Genomic DNA, 23,399 nt, shown 5'->3' with positions numbered 1-23,399 from the left:
CATCAAATGAAGATCAAAGGTAAGGGATTCATTTTCTCTATTTCTGAGTTTTGTAAAGCTTCTGCTTGGCTGGTTACTGTTTGTAATAATTTGTCAACTGGGCTATGTATGTTCTGGGCTAGGTGTGCTTTCGCCGAAAAGCATTTTATAAATATGACACTATGGTTGGGGTAACAAGAAGTTAATCTTTAAACCTATGTAAAATATGTTTTGTTTTCTGAATTTTTATAATGAGCATTTCTGTAATTGAATTTGGCGCTCTGCAACCTCACTGGATGTTGGCCAGATGGGACGCTTGCGTCCCACATACCCTAGAGAGGTTAATGTGCTTCTTCTTGAGCCACTCCTTTCTTGCCTTGGCCATGTGTTTTGGGTCATTGTCATGCTGGAATACCCATCCACGACCCATTTTCAATGCCCTGGCTGAGGGAAGGAGGTTCTCACCCAAGATTTGACGGTGCATGGCCCGTCCATCGTCCATTTGATGTGGTGAAGTTGTCCTGTCCCCTTAGCAGAAAAACACCCCCATGTTTGATGGTGGGGATGGTGTTCTTGGGGGCCATAGGCAGCATTCCTCCTTCTCCAAACACTGCGAGTTGAGTTGATGCCAAAGAGCTCCATTTTGGTCTCATCTGACAACACTTTCACCTAGTTGTCCTTAGAATCAATCATATGTCCATTGGCAAACTTCAGACGGGCATGTGTGTTACCAATTGTTTTCTTGGTGACTATGGTCCCAGCTGCCTTGTGATCATTGACAAGATCCTCCCGTGTAGTTCTGGGCTGATTCCTCACCGTTCTCATGATCATTGCAACTCCACGAGGTGAGATCTTGCATGGAGCCCCAGGCCGAAGGGAGATTGACAGTTCTTTTGCGTTTCTTCCACTTGCGAATAATCGTACCAACTGTTGTCACCTTCTCACCAAGCTGCTTGGCGATGGTTTTGTAGCCCATTCCAGCCTTGTGTAGGTATACAATCTTGTCCCTGACATCCTTGGAGAGCTCTTTGGTCTTGGCCGTGGTGGAGAGATTGGAATCTGATTGATTGCTTCTGTGGACAGGTGTCTTTTATACAGGTAACAAACTGAGATTAGGAGCACTCCCTTTAAGAGTGTGCTGCTAATCTCAGCTCTTTACCTGTAGAAAAGACACCTGTGAGCCAGAAATCTTTCTGATTGAGAGGGGGTCAAATACTTATTTCCCTTATTAAAATGCAAATCAATTTATAACATTTTTGACATGCGTTTTTCTGGATTTTTGTTGTTATTATTCTGTCTATCTGTTCAAATAAACCTACCATTAAAATGATAGACTGATAATTTCTTTGTCAGTGGGCAAACGTACAAAATCAGCAGGGGATCAAATACTTTTTCCCCCTCACTCTATAGCTAGCTAGGTAAACAATATTTTGAAGATAACTACACAATGCAGAGTATGAGAGGACAAGAGTAATAAAAACTAAATAGAAAACTACTGGTCAATAGGAAATTGTCAATGTAAGTAGGAGTTGGTTTTCAGTTCAACAGCTGTTTAGCATCTGTGGAATGTCAGTCCTGAACTACATGTGCTACTTTCTGTACATTGAGTCTGGAGCAGGATACTTGTTATTTGGCCATTGGCCCAGTTGTACTGCAAGGACCTCAGATTGGTCAACCCCAGACTAGGGGAGGGGGGGGGGGTTATAAATTACATCCTGTTCCTTTATTTTCTGGAGAAAAGCTGAGGACAGGGGAGACTGAACATCTACCTCCCAGCATAACACATACAATTTGGCCTTTTCAAATAAATGGTGGACGAGTGGGGTAGCATCTCACAGCAAGAACTGACAAATCTGGTGTAGTCCATGAGGAGGAGATGCACTGCAGTACTTAATGCAGCTGGTGGCCACACCAGATACTGACTGTCACTTTTGACCCCCCTTTTGTTCAGGGAAACATAATTCAATTTCTGTTAGTCACATGTCTGTGGAAATTGTTCAGTTTCTGTCTCAGTTGTTGACTCTTGTTATGTTCATACAAATATTTACACATGTTAAGTTTGCTGAAAATAAACTCAGTTGACATTTGAGAGGATGTTAGTTTTTGGCAGAGTTAAATAAATATACAACTTTTGACATTAATGTAATGCCATTGTTAAGTGAGAAAACCACTCTGGAAAAGGGCGGAACAACTCTTTTTGAGCATGAAAGAGATTTTAAATTCACTGTTTATTGATATAAAGAACCATTTCAAAGTAGAGGAGGAGGCATGGGTGAAAAAGTCAGACGTGACCCCCACCTGTGGCTTCTCTGTTCCCTCTATCTATCCTCACACTGAATTGTGCAAGGCAGATCAGGTTTCAAGCATCTGGTCAGTACTGCCTGGCTTTGCATCGACAGATTCTGACAGCAGTCACAAATGATGTCTTAGGCCAAACAGAACACAGGCTGCAAAAGGAAGTAAAGACAAACATCTAGTGACAGTAATCACACAAAACAGCATCTCCAAAACAGTTGGATGAATGACCAAAAACTTTTAAGCATCCATCAGACGTGGGTATCAGAGTTGTGCAGGTTCCGAGTGAAACCAACAACATTATTCATTCAGCAAAAAAGAAACCAGGTGTTTGTCATCATTGCGGGATTTCTGGTCACTGGCAACGAGAATATCTGAAAAGAAAACGTATTTCATGAGAAGTGGCCAGGAAAAGCAGGGTCATCTAAGGGAAAATGGAATCAAGACCACAGCCCCAACGACACAATGCTGATGCAAAAAATGTAAGAAGCGCTCTCCGGCTCAGCAGCAGAGTTTTAGTGGATGCTGTGGAGGAGGTAAACTAAAAGACGCACCAAAGTACGTTCATCTCTCGGAGACAGAACGCGTCTCCATCTTGAGAAGTATGACGGCTGCATGGTCCCATTGTGTTTATACTTGCGTACTATTGTTTGTACAGCTGAACGTGGTACCTTCAGGCGTTTGGAAATTGCTTCCAAGGATGAACCAGTCTATAATCTTGTCTAATTTCTTTCCCATGATGTCAAGCAAAAAGGCACTGAGTTTGAAGGTAGGCCTTGAAATACATCCACAGGTACACCTCCAATTGACTTATGTCAATTAGCCTATCAGAAGCTTCTAAAGCCATGAAATCATTTTCTGTAATTTTCCAAGCCGTTTAACCTGTTATGGTTGCAATCCCGATACCGGGATCGATATGACAACTACCAGTGAAAATAGAGGGCACCAAAATTCAAACCACAGAAATCTCATAATTACAATTCCTAAAATACACGTGTCGTTGTTAATCCCACCAAAGTGTCCGATTTCAAATAGGCTTTTCAGCAAAAGCACTACAAACTATTGTTAGGTCTCCACCAAACCACAATAAGCACAGCCATTTTCCAGCAAAATATAGCCTTCACAAAAACCAGAAATAAAGATAAAATTAAATCACTAACCTTGAATTATCTTCATCAGATGACACTCATAGGACTTCATGTTACACAATACATGCATGTTTTGTTTGATAAAGTTCATATTTATATAAAAAGAATCTGAGTTTACATTGGCGCGTTAGATTCACTAGTTCCAAAAACATCAAGTGATTTTGCATAGCCACATCATTCAACAGAAATACTCATCATAAATGTAGATGATAATAGTTATACATGTGGAATTATAGATATACCTCTCCTTAATGCAACCGCTGTGTCAGATTTTTTTTAAACTTTAGGGAAAAAGAAATGCATGCAATAACACCACAGCCGCAAAGATGGCATCAACATGAACAAGAAATTACATGATAAATATTCCCTTACCTTTGATGATCTACATCAGAAAGCACTTCAGGAATCTCAGGTCCACAATAAATGTTTGTTTTGTTCGAAAATGTCCATTAATTATGTCCATATACATATCCAAACGCTAATTCTGGTCAGCATTATATTGGACAAAAACTTCAAAAAGTGATATTACCGGTCGAAGAAACATTTCAGACTAAGTACAGAATCAATCATTAGGATGTTTTTAACATATAGCTTCAATAAAGTTCCAACCGGAGTATTCTTTCGTGTCTTCGTGAGCAATGGACCGCAAGTGACTACCATGAGGAAAAAGTGTGATCACAAAATGGCTGCTTGATGGACACCTGATATATTCTGCTCTCATTCACTCCCACAACAACATAGAAGCCTCATTATAATTTCTATTGATGGTTGACATCTAGTGGAACCCCTAGGCAGTGCAACAACATTCATATCTCAAGGGGATTTCATTGGGGACTCACATACAAACTCAGATTTCTGACTTCCTGTTTTGATTTCAACTCAGGATTTTGCCTGACAATATGAGTTCTGTTATACTCACAGACATCATTCAGAGTGTTTTCTATCCAATACTAATAATAATATGCAAATAATAGCAACTATGACTGAGGAGCAGGCCGTTTGATATGGGCACCTTTCATCCAAGCTACTCAATACTGCCCCTGCAGCCATAAAATGTTAAAGGCACAGTCAAGTTAGTGTATGTAAACTTCTGACCCACTGGAATTGTGATACAGCCCGTAAACAATTGTTGGAAAAATTACTTGTGTCATGCACAAAGTAGATGTCCTATCCGATTGTCAAACCTATAGTTTTTTAACAAGATATTTGTGGAGTGGATGAAAAACAAGTTTTAATGACTCCAACCTAAGTGTATGTAAAACTTCGACTTCAACTGTAGGTGAAATGTACAACTTTTTCCTGAAAATTGGGACATGCTTACTTAGGGAAATCTATGTGAAATATATCTTGAAACCAGGACATGTTACTTTCAGTTGTTTGTTTCCTTCGTTACAGGTTATGAAACTCTATCGTCTGAGGCTGCAGCAATATCCCTTGACTGTACCTGAAACGAGACAAGATCACCGGTGAAGTGCAACCGGCGGAACGGAAGAAGAATTCCTCAATACCGTCAGACTGTCAGAATAGTTACCTATGTGGGACTGATACCAGTGTGGAAGAGCTGGTCACCTTTAAAGGACTTGGTGAATGATTACATTGACAATAGGAAGATTGAATATTATTGTCTTGCAGACAAGTGAAACATGTTTGAAATTATTCTCCTTGTGAATTTCCTCCTAATACAGGATGTGGATTGTGTTTCCATTTCTAACACAGAGAAGGATGAGGGACACTCGGGCGTCAATACATTTCTGGTGCTTTCTTTACACTATGCCACGGTAGTCAAAGTAGTTGTGGGGTTTGTACGCATGCGGAATATCCCATGTCTGTTGAATTGACTCTCAGTAATAACACTATGACTACTTTTTATGCCAATAACCTTCAGTAATATCATCAATAATGCTACGATAGGTCCTAATGGGACTTACTTTATCTGTGGATCCTATGCCTATTCCTGGTTACCAAAGTTGTGACGAGGGTCGTGTTATTTGGGATATGTTGTACCCCAAGTAAGATATTCTGTGAATTCACCTTTTTCACACCGTGATAAACATGTGATTACAGAAACAGAGATTCTTTGCGATTGCTTTTCCTTCTTATGGTATTTCTAAAATAACACGGGAAGTTATTAATATGGCTAACTCTTTGGATATCCTAGCTAATAGTACAACTGAGAGTCTTGAGTTAATTACAGCTGAGATGGTTGCCATTCGGACTGTGGCAATGGAAAATTGTTTGGCCCTTGACTATCTTCTCTCCGCAAGAGGGGTTACATGTGCTGTCATTGGTGCTGAATGCTGTACTTACATTCCTGATGAAATAACTAACCTAATCCAAAAGATCAGGATTATGATATTCAGATGATCCAGATGATTTAGGCTTAGTTACGTGGTTGTCTTCCACATTCTGTACATGGGGAAGATTTTTGGTGGGCATGATACTTCCAATAGTGGGAGCTGTGGTTATTTTTCTTATCCTCATCCAGGTTATCAAGTGTGCTATTGCCCGATGTTTGTCTGCTAAAATCAGACTGTTACGTGATAGGGGATATCAAAAGATTCATCAACCGTGTCCTTTTTGAGATGGGTGTCAGTGGTGTTCACAAGAACGTGGTTGGGATCATAAGGGTCTTCATCACACCAAGCCTCATGATTGTGTGCCTGTGGTAACTGTCTTTGGGGCTGTAACCAAATCAAATCAAATCAAACGTATTTATATAGCCCTTCGTACATCAGCTGATATCTCAAAGTGCTGTACAGAAACCCAGCCTAAACCCCCAAACAGCAAGCAATGCAGGTGTAGAAGCACGGTGGCTAGGAAAAACTCCCTAGAAAGGACAAAACCTATGAAGAAACATAGAGAGGAACCAGGCTATGTGGGGTGGCCAGTCCTCTTCTGGCTGTGCCGGGTGGAGATTATAACAGAACATGGCCAAGATGTTCAAATGTTCATAAATGACCAGCATGGTTGAATAATAATAAGGCAGAACAGTTGAAACTGGAGCAGCAGCACGGTCAGGTGGACTGGGGACAGCAAGGAGTCATCATGTCAGGTAGTCCTGGGGCATGGTCCTAGGGCTCAGGTCCTCTGAGAGAGAGAAAGAAAGAGAGAATTAGAGAGAGCATATGTGGGGTGGACAGTCCTCTTCTGGCTGTGCCGGGTGGAGATTATAACAGAACATGGCCAAGATGTTCAAATGTTCATAAATGACCAGCATGGTCGAATAATAATAAGGCAGAACAGTTGAAACTGGAGCAGCAGCACGGTCAGGTGGACTGGGGACAGCAAGGAGTCATCATGTCAGGTAGTCCTGGGGCATGGTCCTAGGGCTCAGGTCCTCCGAGAGAGAGAAAGAAAGAGAGAATTAAAGAACGCACACTTAGATTCACACAGGACACCGAATAGGACAGGAGAAGTACTCCAGATATAACAAACTGACCCTAGCCCCCCGACACATAAACTCCTGCAGCATAAATACTGGAGGCTGAGACAGGAGGGGTCAGGAGACACTGTGGCCCCATCCGAGGACACCCCCGGACAGGGCCAAACAGGAAGGATATAACCCCACCCACTTTGCCAAAGCACAGCCCCCACACCACTAGAGGGATATCTTCAACCACCAACTTACCATCCTGAGATGGTAACGAACCATGCTCTTTCAGGTGTGTTGTATCACACCTGTTAAGACCCCTTTTCTATAACTTTTTGTGAAATCTATTTCTTATTGCAATGAGTAAAATATGCCCTTTGTGTTTTATAGAAATGCAAAGTGTTTATTGTGAATAAATTAATGCTTACTGATAATGTTTTTATTATGTCTATTTTTTCATGTTTTCTAAAAATACATTTTAAGTATATTTATTTTTTAAATGGGGGAGTATAAGGATATTTTGAAGATAAATACTCAAATAAATTGAGTATTAATGGTCAATAGGGAATTGTCAATGTAAATAGGAGTTAGTTTTCAGTTCAACAGCTATTTAGAATCTGTGGAATGTCAGTCCTGAACTTCGTGTGCTATGTTGTGTATATTGAGTCTGGAGCAGGATACTTGTTTTTTGGTCATTGGCCCAGTTGTACTGCAAGGACTTCTGATTGGTCAACCCCAGGCTAGGGTGGGGGATTATAAATTACATCCTGTTTCTTTGTTATGTGGAGAAAAGTTGAGGACAGGGGAGACTGAACATCTACCCCCGAGCATAACATCTATGATTTGTCGTGTTCAGATAAATATACACTGCTCAAAAGAATAAAGGGAACACTAAAATAACACATCCTTGATCTGAATGAATGAAATATTCTTATTAAAAACTTTTTTCTTTACATAGTCACAATGGAAATGTAACGGTTTTCTAGGTGTGAAGGAGAGTCGGACCAAAATGCAGCGTGTAGATTGCGATCCATGTTTAATAAAACAAACGTAACACGAATACACACAAAACACTACAAAACAATAAACGAAAACCGTAACGAAAACCGAAACAGCCTATACTTGTGTCAACTAACACAGCGACAGGAACAAAGACACTAAGGACAATCACCCACGACAAACTCAAAGAATATGGCTGCCTAAATATGGTTCCCAATCAGAGACAATGATTAACACCTGCCTCTGATTGAGAACCACTCCAGACAGCCATAGACTTTTCTAGATAACCCCCTAGCTACAATCCCAATACATACACACCAAAATCCCAAGACAAAACACACCACAATACAAAAACCCCATGCCACACCCTGGCCTGACCCAATACATGAAGAAAAACACAAAATACTTAGACCAGGGCGTGACAGGAAATCAAATGTATCAACCCATGGAGGTCTGGATTTTGAGTCACACTCAAAATTAAAGTGGAAAACCACACTACAGGCTGATCCAACTTTGATGTAATGGTCTTAAAACAAGTCAAAATGAGGCTCAGTAGTGTGTGTGGCCTCCACGTGCCTGTATGACCTCCCTACAACGCCTGGGTATGCTCCTGATGAGTTGGCAGATGGTCTCCTGAGGGATCTCCTCCCAGACCTGGACTAAAGCATCCGCCAACTCCTGGACAGTCTGTGGTGCATGGAGCGAGACATGATGTCCCAGATGTGCTCAATTGGATTCAGGTCTGGGGAACGGGCGGGCCAGTCCATAGCATCAATGCCTTCCTCTTGCAGGAACTGCTGACACACTCCAGCCACATGAGGTCTAGCATTGTCTTGCATTAGGAGGAACCCAGGGCCAACCGCACCAGCATATGGTCTCACAAGGGGTCTGAGGATCTCATCTCGCTAACTAATGGCAGTCAGGCTACCTCTGGCGAGCACATGGAGGGCTGTGCGGCCCCCCAAAGAAATGCCACCCCACACCATGACTGACCCACTGCCAAACCGGTCATGCTGGAGGATGTTGCAGACAGCAGAACGTTCTCCACGGCGTCTCCAGACTCTGTCACGTCTGTCACGTGTTCAGGGGGAACCTGCTTTCATCTGTGAAGAGCACAGGGCGCCAGTGGCGAATTTGCCAATCTTGGTGTTCTCTGGCAAATGCCAAACGTCCTACACGGTGTTGGGCTGTAAGCACAACCCCCACCTGTGGACGTTGGGCCCTCATACCACCCTCATGGAGTCTGTTTCTGACCGTTTGAGCAGACACATGCACATTTGTGGCCTGCTGGAGGTCATTTTGCAGGGCTCTGGCAGTGCTCCTCCTGCTCCTCCTTGCATAAAGGTGGAGGTAGCTGTCCTGCTGCTGGGTTGTTGCCCTCCTACGGCCTCCATGCTCTGGACATTATGCTGACAGACACAGCAAACCTTCTTGCCACAGCTCGCATTGATGTGCCATCCTGGATGAGCTGCACTACCTGAGCCACTTGTGTGGGTTGTAGACTCCGTCTCATGCTACCACTAGAGTGAATGCTCCGCCAGCATTCAAAAGTGACCAAAACATCAGCCAGGAAGCATAGGAACTGAGAAGTGGTCCGTTACCACCTGCAGAACCACTCCTTTATTGGGGGTGTCTTGCTAATTGCCTATAATTTCCACCTGTTTTCTATTCCATTTGCACAACAGCATGTGGAATGTATTGTCAATCAATGTTGCTTCCTAAGTGGACAGTTTGATTTCACAGAAGTGTGATTGACTTGGGTTACATTGTGTTGTTTATTGTTCCCTTTATTTTTTTGAGCAGTGTATTTTTCTCCCCCTGATTTGCTTTGGGGTTTGTGTTATTGAAGACAAACATCAACTGCTAACACTAGGTAAACAAAGTGTAAGTTCACACACGTCACGTTAGCTAATGAGCCAACCAGCTAACGTTAGCTAATTAAACAACAATGATCAGTGCCAACAATGCCACAGTGCTGGGAAGCTAACCAACCATGTTCAATGTTAGCTAGCTAACATTAGGCTCCAACTAGAACAGCAAATGGCTCTGGGAAACAAATAATAATATCAGCTCGGGGAGCCAGACAGCTAACATTAGCTAGCTAGGTAACAGTACACTTTAGCTTGAAATGAAACCACTTTCTGTCAAAATTAGACGTGTAATATCTGAAAATGTAACTAGCTAATGCTAGACTATCTCACCTGTATACATCATCGTGCACGGACGTGTCTCCCTGTCAGGAATGTTCATGTCTCCCTGTCAGGAATGTCATGCCATGGTTGCCCTTAGTTTGAAGATGTAATCCGGAGACAGTTGTTTCCTCCAACTCTTTAATTCCACTGATTTCAAAACTTGATCCTCCAGAAAATGGAGAGTCACACTTATGCAGCTCCACTACACAATACATTTGTTTTTTGAAAATTCTGCGTTCGACAGGATTACCAACACAGACTAACGAGCTTCTATGGCAGACCAATCTGAACTCCTCTCTCGGCATGTCCAGCCCACTCATTATCTCAGAAAAAGGTTTGCCACCTTTTTCTGTGGATTAACCAACAAGGCTCGTAATTTAACAATTTTATTCGCATTTACAGATGGCATACAAGTCTGTTATTAAGGAACATGAAAGTTCACATGTTTTTGTGGAGGATCGGTGATGATCTGGGGGTGCTTCAGCAAGGCAGGATTCAGGCAGCATTGTCTTTGTGAAGGACGCATGAATCAAGCCACTTACAAGGTTGTCCTGGAAGAAAACTTGCTTACTTCTGCTCTGACAATGTTCCCCAAGTCGGAGGATTGTTTTTTCCAGCAGGACAATGCCCCATGCCACACAGCCAGGTCAAACAAGATGTGGATGGAGGACCACCAGATCAAGACCATGTCATGACCAGCCCAATGCTGACCTCTTGCTCAGGAAAGAGCGGGGGCTGATAACCTATCGAACACGCAAAAGGAGAGAGACCATTGGCTGAGCAGGGGAGGGTGTTTCAGGCACATTCCACCCACACAGGTTGCTGGCTCCAGGTGGTGGGGTTGGCAGAGACGAGGCAATGAAGAGTTGTCTCAGGTCCTGATTGGCTCGCTCTGACTGGCTGTTAGACTCGGGGTGAAACCCGGAGGACAGGCTTGCCGACAACCCAATGAGCGTACAGAACGCCTTCCATAATGGGGATGAGAACTGAGGACCATGGTCGGAGACCATGTTCACCGGAAGTCCATGGATCTGGAATATGTGGTGCACCATGAGCTGGGCCATCTGCTTGGCTGAGAGTAGCTTGGGGAGGGGAATGAAATGGGCTGCTTTAGAAAACCTGTCCATCACCGTGAGGATAGTGGTGTTGGGAGACCAGTGACGAAGTCCAGGGATAGATGTGACCAGGGACGGTGAGGGACAGGAAGTGGTTGAAGGAGGCCAGCCAGAGCTTTGTGAGGAGTTTTATTCTGGGCAAACACGGTGCAGGTGGCGACGAACGTGGAGATGTCAGGAACCAAGGTGGGCCACCAAAAATGTTGTCGTACAAAGGCCAGGGTCCGACAGAAGCCAGGGTGGCAGGCCAGTCGAGAGGAATGCGCCCCTTCCAGAACCAGGGAACTGGCAGAGCCCGGGACAAACATCTGTTTAGCCGAGCCCCCCCCCCCCGTCTAGGGAGGAGGGACTCGGGGTCCGATGGTGTAGCAGAGGTGCTATAGAGGCATGACAGCGCATAGCAGGGCCATCGAGCTTGCCTGGAGTTGAGGAGCTTGGCGGTGCGGAGATATTCCAGGTTCTTGTGATCTGTCCATACTATGAATGGGTGTTCTGCCCCGTCTAACCAGTGCCTCCACTTCTCCAACATTATCTTCACCACGAGTAGTTCTCAGTTATCCATGCATGTCGTAATTCCTTTCCATGGTTTTTTGACACGATGGGAGAGGAAAATGCAGGGATGCAGCTTTTGATCTTGGGCCGGACGCCGGGACAGGACAGATCCCACTCCGACGTCCGAAGCGCCAACCTCCACCACGAACTGGTGGGACAGATCCGGATGGATTAGGATGGGGGCGGTAGTGAATTGGTGCTTGAGGTCCAAGAATGCCCGGTCTGCAGCTGGAGACCACGTGAACAGGACCTTGGAGAGGTGAGTGCTGAAAAGGGGGAAGCCAGTGTGCTGAAACCCCGGATGAACCATCAGTAAAAATTGGCGAACCCCAGGAAGCATTGCAGCTCCACTCTGGAGTTAGTTTGCGGCCAGTCCACCACCGATCTCACCTTTCCAGGATCCACTTACATGCAGCTATGATTATCCAAGGAAGGAGATGGTGGTACGATGGAATCTGCATTTTTTTGCTTTGATTAACAGCTGTTTCTCCAGATGACACTGGAGGACCTGCTGGACATGTTGTTGAGCTGAGCGGGAAAAACTAGGATGTCATCAATGTAAATGAACACGAACCGGTTCAACATGTCATGGAGAATGTCGTTAACCAGGGCCTGGAACACAACAGGAGCGTTGGTCAGTCCAAATGGCATCTCCAGGTATTTGTAGTGCCCGCTAGCCATGTTAAAGGCAATCTTCCACTCGTCCCCTTCCTGTATCCGTACCAGATGATAGGCGTTCCGGAGGTCCAACTTGGAAAAGACGGTAGCCCCCTGGTGACGCTCGAAAGCCGAGGGAATGAGTGGAAGGGAGTAACATTTTTTAACCGTGATGTCATTCAGGCCCTGGTAGTCAATACACGGCCGCAGGGTTTGGCCCTTCTTCTCCACAAAGAAGAACCCTGCACCGGCAGGGGAGGCAGAAGGACGGATACCCCCTCCTAAATGTACCAGGGTAGCGTCCAAAAAACTATTGTCGGCCCCAGAGTCAATGGGTACCCGGAGAGATTTGAACCGGTTATCACAGCAGGATGGCATGGACAGGAGTGTGAGTAAGCCGGAGACTGGACATTCTCCGTAATGCCCACCAACATACTTATACCTCCTTATGAGCCGTGTCTTTTTTACATGGCAGGTAGAAATGTAATGTCCTGTAGTCCCACAATACAGACCGCTCTTGGTGTTCAGTCTGTGTAACCGTTCGGCAGGAGACAATCTAGCTCTGCCAAGTTGCATAGACTTCCTGTAGTCGCCCATCGTACCAGATAGTTAAGGCGATGAGAGGGAGGAGATCGATGGGCAGCTACTGGGCTGTGAGTTCGTCTTTCACCTCCTCCATGAAGGAATGTGTCGAACAGGGCTTCTGGGTTCCTGGCACTCTCGGTCGGCCAACGTGTGGAAATCGACTGCATAGTCTGCCACACTACGGGAGTCTTGCCATAGCCAGAGTAGCTTCTGAGCAGCTTCTCTTTGAAAACAGAATCAAACCCTTTCTTCACCTATGCCATGAACTCATCTAGACTGTAGCCCTGGCAAGAGCCCTCCTGGACATTAGTGTTCTAAAACACGCTACCTTTGAGCAGTCCGTGGGAAAAGAAGAGGGCTATAGCTCAAAGATGAGGGAGCACTGGGAGAGAAATCCCCGGCAGGTCCCTGAATCTCCAGCGAAGCGTTCTGGATGAGGTATCCTGGGTTCTCGGCAAGCCGGGATGCCAGGGGGGGACATGCTGCTGACAGTGGGGTTACTGAGAGGCTGGGAGGTTACGGTAGTGGCTGGCTGTCTAATACACAATCCACAGACTTGCTCCAGCAATGTATGGAAAGCGCGGTCGTGGCGTTCTGTCAAGGTCTGGAATTCTTCCAAAAGACCTCAAAGTAACTTCTCGCATCTCCGAATGGTGGCTCCTTTGGAGGAGACGGCGTTGAGGAGCTGGTCCAAGTCTGCTGGGTCAGTCATGGCCAGTTTGTACTATCACGACTTAGGGTAAGACCGACCCAGATGCAGACAGTTCTTATCACAGATGCTTATTGACAAAACAGGGGGCAAGCAAACGACAGGTCAGTGGCAGGCAGAGGTCAGTAATCCAGGGCAGAGTCAGAAAGTTACAGAATGGCAGGCAGGCTCAGGGCATGCAGAATGGTCAAAACCAGAAGAACTAAAAACAGGCACTGGACAGAACAGGTGTATGGGGAAAAACACGCTGGTAGGCTTGATGAGACAAGACAAACTGTCAACAGACAAACAGAAAACACAAGTATAAATACACAGGGGAAAATGGGTGACACCTGGAGGGGGGTGGAGACAAGCACAAGACAGGTGAAACAGATCCGGTTGTGGCAATGTTAGCTGAATCCAAGTTAAAACCAACTGACTGCAGCATTACTGTGAAAATGGAGTAGGCAAGTGGAAGGGGGTGAATGTAGGAAACTTGTTTGTCTGCTATATACTAAGGACCAAAATTGCCTGAAAAAGATGGGCATTACTAGACAAATTTACCAGTTTCATTTGAGGACAAAACTGTTTCCAGCTGTGACATACAGGTTGCACAATAGCTTGGAAGAAATGTTTGATGTACAAATTCCATGGCACATGGTGTATGAACTGATACATAAAAAAACAGCGTGTCACGTTCGTTGTACGGAGGAGACCAAGGCGCAGCGTAAGATGAATAATACTTTAATGAAGACGAAGAACACTTAATAAACTATACAAAATAACAAAAACGAACGTGAAGCTATGATACAAAAGTGCAAACACAGGCAACTAGACAATAACCCACAAAATACCCAAAGCAGATGGCTGCCTAAATATGGTTCCCAATCAGAGACAACGATAAAACACCTGCCTCTAATTGAGAACCAATCTAGGCAACCATAGACATATATAAACACCTAGATGATAACCAACCCCATAAACCTACAAAACCCCTAGACAGTACAAAACACATACATCACCCATGTCACACCCTGACCTAACCAAAACAATAAAGAAAACAAAGAATACTCAGGTCAGGGCGTGACAGTACCCCTCCCCCCACAAAGGTGCGAAAACCAAAACCGGGTGGGCTTTTTCACGGCGGCAGTTCGGGTGAAGGACGTGGACCCCGCTCTACCTCAGTCTTGGCCCACTTAAGTGGCGCCTCTGGAGCGGGGACCCTCAAAGCAGACCCCGGACTGAAGATCATCATAGATGGCGTCACTGGACTGAGGAGCGGCTCTGGCAGGAGGGAGATTCCAGCATCGCCGGCGTGACAGGCCGCATCGGCACTGGCGGCTCCTGGCTGGCTGACGGCTCCTGGCTGGCTGACGTATGAGGTTCCGGTCTGCTGCCCATCGTAGGAGGTTCCGGTCTACGGCCCGTCGTATAAGGTTCTGGTCTGCGGCCCATCGTAGGAGGTTCCGGTCTGCGGCCCGTTGTAGGAGGTTCCGGTCTGTAGACTGTTGCCGGACACTCTGGACTGGGTACTGTTGCCGGACGCTCTGGACTGGGTACTGTTGCCGGCCGCTCTGGACTGGGTACTGTAGCCGGACGCTCTGGGCTGGGTACTATTGCCGGACGCTCTGGACTGGGTACTGTTGCCGGACGCTCTAGACTGGCGAGGCGCACTGTAGGCCTGGTGCGTGGTGCCGGCACTGGTGGTACTGGGCTGGGGACACGCACCTCAGGGCGAGTGCGAGGAGCAGGAACAGGGAGTACTGGACCCTGGAGGCGCACTGGTGGCCTGGTGCGTGGTGCCGTTACTGGTGGTACTGGGCTGGGGACACGCACCTCAGGGCGAGTGCAGGAGGAGGAACAGGGCGTACTGGACTGCCGAGGCGCACTATAGGCCTGGTGCGTGGTGCCGGCACTGGTGGTACCGGGCTGGGGACATGCACCTCGGGGCGAGTGCGAGGAGCAGGAACGGGGAGTACTGGATCCTGGAGGCTCACTGGTGGCCTGGTACGTGGTGCCGGCACTGGTGGTACCGGGCGTACGGGGGGGAGGAACTGGGCGTACAGGGCTCTGGAGACGCACAGGAAACCTGGTGCGGGGAGCAGGCACAGGACGTACTGGGCTGTGGAGGCGTACTGGAGGTCTGGAGTGTAAAGCTGACACAACCCATCCTGGCTGGATGCTCACTTGAGACACTGTGCGCACTTGAGACACCGTGCGCATCTCTGCATAACATGGTGCCTGACCAGTTACACGCTCCCCACGGTAAGCACAAGGAGTTGGCTCAGGTCTCCTACCTGACTTAGCCAATCTCCTCATGTGCTCCCCCCCAAAGAATTATTGGGGCTGCCTCTCGGGATTCCGTGCTAGCCGTGTACCCTTATATCTTCGCCGTTCCTCCATTCTCCTGTATCCCTCCTCGCACTGTTCCAAAGAATCCCATGCAGGCTCTGGCACTCTCCCTGGATCGATCGACCAACTCTCAATCTCCTCCCAGGTCGTTTCCATTCGTCCTTCTCCCGGGTCCATTTCTCCATTAAGCACTGTTCCTCCCAATCACGCTGCTTGGTCCTTTTATGGTGGGTTATTCTGTCACTTTCGTTGTACGGAGGAGACCAAGATGAATACATGAATACATGAATACACACTTTATTGAAGACGAAGAACACTTAACAAACTACACAAAATAACAAACACGAACACAAAAACGAACGCAACTAGACATAGACATAGAAATAACCCACGAAATACCTAAAGAAGATGGCTGCCTAAATATGGTTCCCAATCAGAGACAACGATAAACAACTGCCTCTAATTGAGAACCAATCTAGGCAACCATAGACATATATAAACACCTAGATGATAAACAACCTCATAAACCTACAAAACCCCTAGACAGTACAAAACACATACATCACCCATGTCACACCGTGACCTAACCAAAACAATAAAGAAAACAAAGAATACTCAGGTCAGGGCGTGACACAGCGTTTGATTCAACACTGAGTTTTTCAATTTAAATTATTATACAAAATTCTTACCACCAACAGAATATTATATAAGGGTTAATTTTAAATGAATGTTGTGATTTGTCTGCCATTCTTGAACCTGTGACCAAAAACAAGCTACATGGAGACAATATCAGAATAAATGATCTAATGCTCTAAGGCTGAGATTGTTGTATGCCCCATGGGATGTTTGGCAATTTGGTAAAGCCATCAATCAACAATATAATAATTATCTTGTATCTTTAATGTACAATCTGTGGCTAGTCTGCGATTAGAGAAGTTCAAAGTTCATGTGAGACATCACAGCACAGTTAAAAAACACATGAAAATCAAAGGGTGTCTATGGATATAGGTGGGATGGGCCGAGAGTAGCAAACGGTTGGGTTTAAAAAGCTCATGATCGGTACTAGTTATTACTGAAAACACTATATAGATGTCCAAATACTAACTATCCACAATGTTGTGTGTGTGTATAAATACATAAATACATATGCCTATGCTCAAAAAGAAAAAAGAAATAGCTACAAAAGCATTTGGTATGTTATGAAATTAATTTTGGATTATATTTTGAACACCTGCCCCCTGAAAGGTCTGTGCACGGCCCTGTTTCCCACACATGCCTGAGTCATATATGCTTCATAGCAGTAGCTAAAGCTACAAGGATTTACAGTACTGTACATATCCTGCTCATATCTACAAGGTACACAAAAGGCCTAACACAATGTTGGTTGTGGTCGTAGCCGTTTCATAGCATGGACTGACATTGGCTAATAAATAACTACAGTGCCTTCAGAAAGTATTCACAACCCTTGATGTTTTCCACTTTGTGTTAAAGTGAGATTCAAATGGATTTCATTTTCATTTTTTGTCAACGATCTACACAAAATACTCATCTGATATGGATGAAAATATACTCAAATGACTTTGAGTATAGAGCCAAAATAAGGAAAATGCTTCACTGTCCCAATAATTACAGAGGGCACTCTATGACATATTGTGAATTCACAGCCATATCAAATATTGTGGTGCGACAAAAAACATGCAGGACATATGGATCTCAGAGGATGAAGAAATTAGCCATTAGTCAGCCACCTGACCCATGACCATACCCTTGGGTTTACCTTAGTTGAGGTCGATAAGTTGCTGCAGTTTAGGTCAGTCCTTTCTTCGATAGTCATTGTCAGAAATGTTACAGTTCTGTACTGTATGTGTATTCACACTGACATATTCAACATGTTTGTTGGCTCTTTATTTACTCATGACGATAACAATGATATGAGATCAGATGCTGTTATTTAGATGATGGCGCCACCCATAAAATGAGTAGTTGTTTATTTGAATACATCTTTAGAAGGAGTGAAGTCAGGGGAGATGTGTTATTTCATAGTTTTGATGTCTTCATTATTATTCTACAATGTAGAAAATAATAAAAAATAAAGAAAAACCCTTGAATGAGTAGGTGTGTCCAAACTTTTGACTGGTACTATATATATTTCCTTTGCTCTACAAGGTATACTGGATTTCTTTATATCAACATTTATATAATGATCAGCAAATACAACTCAGCAACACTGCATATTTGGATAAGTGTACTTTATTCATATCATATATATATATATATATATATGTCTGTTTTCATTTATACAATAATACAGTAAACAGTAGAGTGTTGCCCAGCTTTCGCCTGGGTCACAATTACATTTTCTTTTGGCACCCAGACTTACTTCCTGGAACACATAGACACAGAATTCCTCAATTAAAATTCTAACATTAGAAATATGGAATTATATTTTGATGGTGGGAGGCTAAGCTAAACACCACTGTTCAGGGCACAGCTATATTGTCAGCCAAAATAAGCTTAAGAACATATCAGAACTGATACCATAACATATTTATGGCTCTTTAATTTTACTGTTATTTTACCAAGTAAGTTGACTGAGAACACATTCTCATTTAGAGCAACGACCTGGGGAATGGTTACAAGGGAGAGGAATGAGCCAATTGGAAGCTGGGGATGATGGTATGAGGACCAGATTGGGACTTTAGCCAGGACACCAGGATTAACACCTCTACTCTTACAATAAGTCCCATGGGATCTTCAGTAACCACAGAGTCAGGACACTCATTTAACATCCCATCCGAAAGACGGCAACCTACACAGGAAAATGTCGCCAATCACTGCCCCCCTGGGGCATTGAGATATTTTTTAGACCAGAGGAAAGAGTACCTTTACTTACCTACTGTTCACCTAACACCTTTTTTGCACTATTGGTTAGAGACTGTAAGTAAGCATTTCACTGTAAGGTCTACACCTGTTGTATTCGGCGCACGTGACAAATAAACTTTGATTTGATTTGACCACCTACTAGCCTCTCCACCACCACTTCCAGCAGCATCTGGTCTCACATCCAAGACCAACTCTGCTTAGTTTAACAGGCAAGCCAGCAGTGGGATGCATGGTGGTATGCTGCTCACTATTGCTCTCTTCACTATGGACTGCAGGGCTGTTGAGGCTCTGTGGAAAGACATCCAAAATAGCACCCTATTCCCTATATAGTGAACTACAGTGTATTCAGACCCCTTGATTTTGACATTTTGTTACATTACAGTCTTACTCTAAATTGGCAGATTTTTTTTCTCCCACCAACAACCTACACACAATACCCCATAATGACAAAGTGAAAACAGCATTTTAGAAATGTTAGCAAATGTATAAACATTTTTTAAATATTTGCTATGAGACTGGAAATTGAGCTCAGGTGCATCCTGTTTCCATTGACCATCTTTTCTACAACTTGATTGGAGTCCACCTGTGGTAAATTCAATTGATTGGACATGATTTAGAAAGGCCTCACAGTTGACAGTGCATGTCAGAGCAAGAACAAAGCAATTGGGTCGAAGGAATTTTCCGTAGAGCGCAGAGATAGGATTGTGTCGAGGCACAGATCTGGGGAAGGGTACCAAAACATTTCTGCAGCATTGAAGGTCCCCAAGAACACAGTGGCCTCCATCATTCTTAAATGGAAGAAGCTTGGAGCCACCAAGACTCTTCCTAGAGTCAAACTGAGCAATCAGGGGAGAAGGGCCTTGGTAAGGGAGGTGACCAAGAACCCGATGGTCACTCTGACAGAGCTCCAGAGTTCATCTGTGTAGATGGGTGAACCTTCCAGAAGGACAACCATCTCTGCAGCACTCCACCAAATCAGGCCTTTATGGTCGAGTGGCCAGACGGAAGCCACTTCTCAGTAAAAGGCACACGACAGGCCGCTTGGAGCTGGCTGAAAGGCACCTAAAGGAATCTGACCATGAGAAACAAGATTATCTGATGAAAGCAAGATTGAACTCTTTGGCCTGAATGCCAAGGGTCACGTCTGGAAGAAGCCTGGCACCATCTCTACAGTAAGGCATGGTGGTGGCAGCAGCATGCTGTGGGGATGTTTTTCAGCGGCAGGGACTGGGAGCCTAGTCAGGATCGAGGGAAAGGCAATGTACAGAGAGATCCTTGATGAAAACCTGCTCCAGATTGCGCAGGACTTCAGACTGGGGCGAAAGTTCACCTTCCAACAGGACAACGACCCTAAGCACACAGCCAAGACAACAGAGGAGTGGCTTTGGGACAAGTCTCTGAATGACCTTGAGTGGCCCAGCCGGAACCCGGACTTGAACCCGATCTAACATCTCTGGAGAGACCTGAAAAAACCTGTGCAGCGACGCTCCCCATCCAACCTGACAGAGCTTGATAGGATCTGCAGAGAAGAATGAGAAACTCGAAAATACAGGTGTGCCAAGCTTGAAGAGTAATACCCAAGAAGACTCAAGGCTGTAATCGCTGCCAAAGGTGCTTCAACAAAGTATTGAGTAAAGGGTCAATACTTATATAAATGTTATGTATGGTTTTTTTTGTATGCATTTTGTATAAAAATCTGTTTTTGCTTTGTCATTATGGGGTATTGTGTGTCGATTGATAAGGGGAAAAATCTATTTAATTAATTTTAAAATAAGGCTGTAATGTAACAAAATGTGGAAAAGTCAAGGGGTCTGAATACTTTCCGAATGCACTGTACATAGGGAATAGGGTGCTATTTGGGACGCAGACCTATAGCTCTGTGTTCATAGGTTCTAAGATGGACAAGAACATAGGTGATTCCACCACATTTCTGTTCACAGCTTAAACCACATTTCAACTCATCGCAATATTCATACAATATGTAAAACACATGCAAACCTTCTGAAGTTAACTCTTTAAAAGCTGACATGAATGTTTTGTTGAGGCAATTTTTTACATTTTTTTTATTGTATCAAGGGGGATATGAAAAAGAATACTCTTGTATCTTTTAACAAAACAACACTTACTCACACCAAGCATTTTAGGCTGCTCATGCTGAAACTGTCACTTTATGAACACCAATGTGTTTTTTATTTTATTTTTACCTACACTCCATTTTGCATGATAAAAAACACTCTTCTAACAGAAAAGTGCCAGAGGAAAATGTCCCAAATACACTTGGTGAAATAAACAGGTTTTACCATTTGAACAGTTTCCTATAAAAAGAGTACAACAGCTAAAACATTACATGCAGGCAGGATTTTCTAAATTAAAGTGGAGTTTAATGCATTTTTCTGTCACATGTTATTTAGTGTAGAATTGCGTTATAAGAGCTCGGTGTTGTGAAGTATAAGTGTTCAAGTGAAGGAGGGTTATTGCCCTGACTGTGTCCTGATATTTAATATGGTTTACACTTAGGCTTAGGGTCCATTTGTTTGGATAGTATCAAAATTGTGTATTGAAATGAGGGTAATGGGTTAACATATAAGGGCCACAATGACAAGTAACAAGTTGTTTCCATTGGTGTGAGATCATTACAACCAGTTGGGCAATGATTCAACACTCTCTAGGTATGGTCCACAACACTTTCTAGCACTTTCTATACCATCGGTTCATGGTCACAGAGGCAACCAACACCTATCAATGAGACGGGTTCTTGGTCTCAGGTCCTCCATGTTGCTGTTTTTTTCAACGGTTTGCCTCAATTCTTAGTAGTCTCCTGATGAGTTGGTGAAATGTCATACAAAACATTTTGGGTATAATAGAATGATGGCCATGACTGCGGACCTAACTTTTATCAGACTAATCTTCATAATTAGGCTGCAATATCGTAGCCTGTGTTGCTGAGTACAACAAGAGTACCACACGATTTGATAGACAGTGGATAAACTGCTAGACACTGTCCTCACAGATCATATCACTTTTCTAAATAATGGTGAATTTTAGAGTCTGGTCCTCTACAAACTTTGATATATTCTGGCTTTTGACGTGCGTGTTAAGAACATTTTCTAATATCGTTAACTCAGAAATAAACATTTTAGCTCACTTTCTGTATAGGTTACTGAAGGTTATTTGGAACATAATTCATTAGGGTACTTGGTTACTGGAGTGACAAGTATATTGTTCAAGTAAAAATGTTTCTTGGCTCAATTTCAATTCATAGCTTTGAACCACTTTAACACATTGTTAAACTGTACAGCTGTGTACATGCAACATACATAATATACCTTATGGGTGGTGAGGCTGCAACATACCAGAGCAGAGTTATAATGTAATTGCAGAATCTGATGCAAAACTGGTTTACTTGAGGCTAGACCACTTCTTTCTTGTGCATTGAGGGCATAGAAAAACCTTGCGTTATCAGATCCTCAATGTCTGATCTAAATCAATATGGATATGTAAGATTTACCCTTGATTGCTATAGGGACAATCATTTTTTACTGTATATAATGGGATAAATGAAAGTTAGTCAAAGTAGCACATTCTTTTTTACATTTACAACTCCAACAAAAGCCTTTCATACAATCCATTCATAAGCAATTAACAACACCATCATACATACATCATTCTATGGCTGTCTTAATATAGATAACGCATGTGTTTATAGATTCCAGTGTGCTGTTTAAGGAGGCTTTATGCATTGCAGAATAATGAGTTATATAGTCTTTATAAACCACCCTAGTAGACCTTTTCCTGCTCATTTAGTATTTCTATAGATGAGCTGAATCACTGACAGTTTCTTTCTCCAACTGCAGCAATATTATGCTGTCAGCATTCCGAGTAAGCAAATAAATAAATACATCACACAACCTCATCCCTTCCGTACGTACATAGCCAAAAACATCAAATAAAACAGATGGTTAAATCTGAGAATATTTCTAGATAACTCATTTCAAAATAGATTCTCAGGGATCGTCCAATGGAAACCAAGATGGAGAAGGAAGTAGAGTGTAATGCTGCTGAGAAGAAGTTGAGGAAAGTGAGGGCAGGGCGACTAGAGGTAGTCATTTATGCTTCAGTCCTAATGAAAGAAAGCCATTTATAGGTGTTTGTTCTATGCTGAGTTCTTGGGTAGAACCAGTGTCCATGCTCCAGCCAAACCTACAAAAAGTGCAAACGGAGGAGTGCTTGTGAAACCAACATTGTCCCGTGAAGTTCACTGTGTTTTGAACAGTTATTGGAATCTCCAGATGTTTCCATACGAATCACACTCCTTTTCAGCTTCATTTGATGAAATTCGATAGTAGATGACAGGTTAATATACTCTCGCAAGAACAACTCCCAGCTTATTGCAGGAGTGATAAGACAGCACATTTTTGTGTGCGCCATTATCTGGTTCTGGTATGAGAAGACTGTCAGTTTCTGGACAGGAAAGAAGCAAGTCTTTCACCGTAAGAAATGTAGTTTTATGTTTGCTCGCTCTTTCTTAGATGACTCCTCTGTACACCTAAGAGAGAGAGAAAGAAGTGGATGAATAGTAAATTA

At 43.8% G+C, this 23,399-nt stretch overlaps 1 protein-coding gene across 2 annotated transcripts in view; it reads right to left on the bottom strand.

Moving 5' to 3' along the window:
- Nucleotides 1–20,973: 20,973 nt before the first annotated feature.
- The window catches only part of LOC112252657 (kit ligand), a 38,373-nt gene continuing 35,947 nt past the window's right edge, over nucleotides 20,974–23,399 (bottom strand). For both annotated transcript variants that reach the window (XM_024424095.2, XM_024424096.2), the window contains one exon: nucleotides 20,974–23,361. The gene's annotated coding sequence lies outside the window, so the exon portion shown is untranslated. The remainder of the gene's footprint in view (nucleotides 23,362–23,399) is intronic.

This window comes from Oncorhynchus tshawytscha, linkage group LG06 (assembly GCF_018296145.1).
Source record: "Oncorhynchus tshawytscha isolate Ot180627B linkage group LG06, Otsh_v2.0, whole genome shotgun sequence".
NCBI classification, from domain to species: Eukaryota; Metazoa; Chordata; class Actinopteri; order Salmoniformes; family Salmonidae; genus Oncorhynchus; species Oncorhynchus tshawytscha.
The sequence above is the reverse complement of the archived record's forward strand: the minus strand, read 5'-3'. Positions and strand labels throughout refer to the sequence as shown.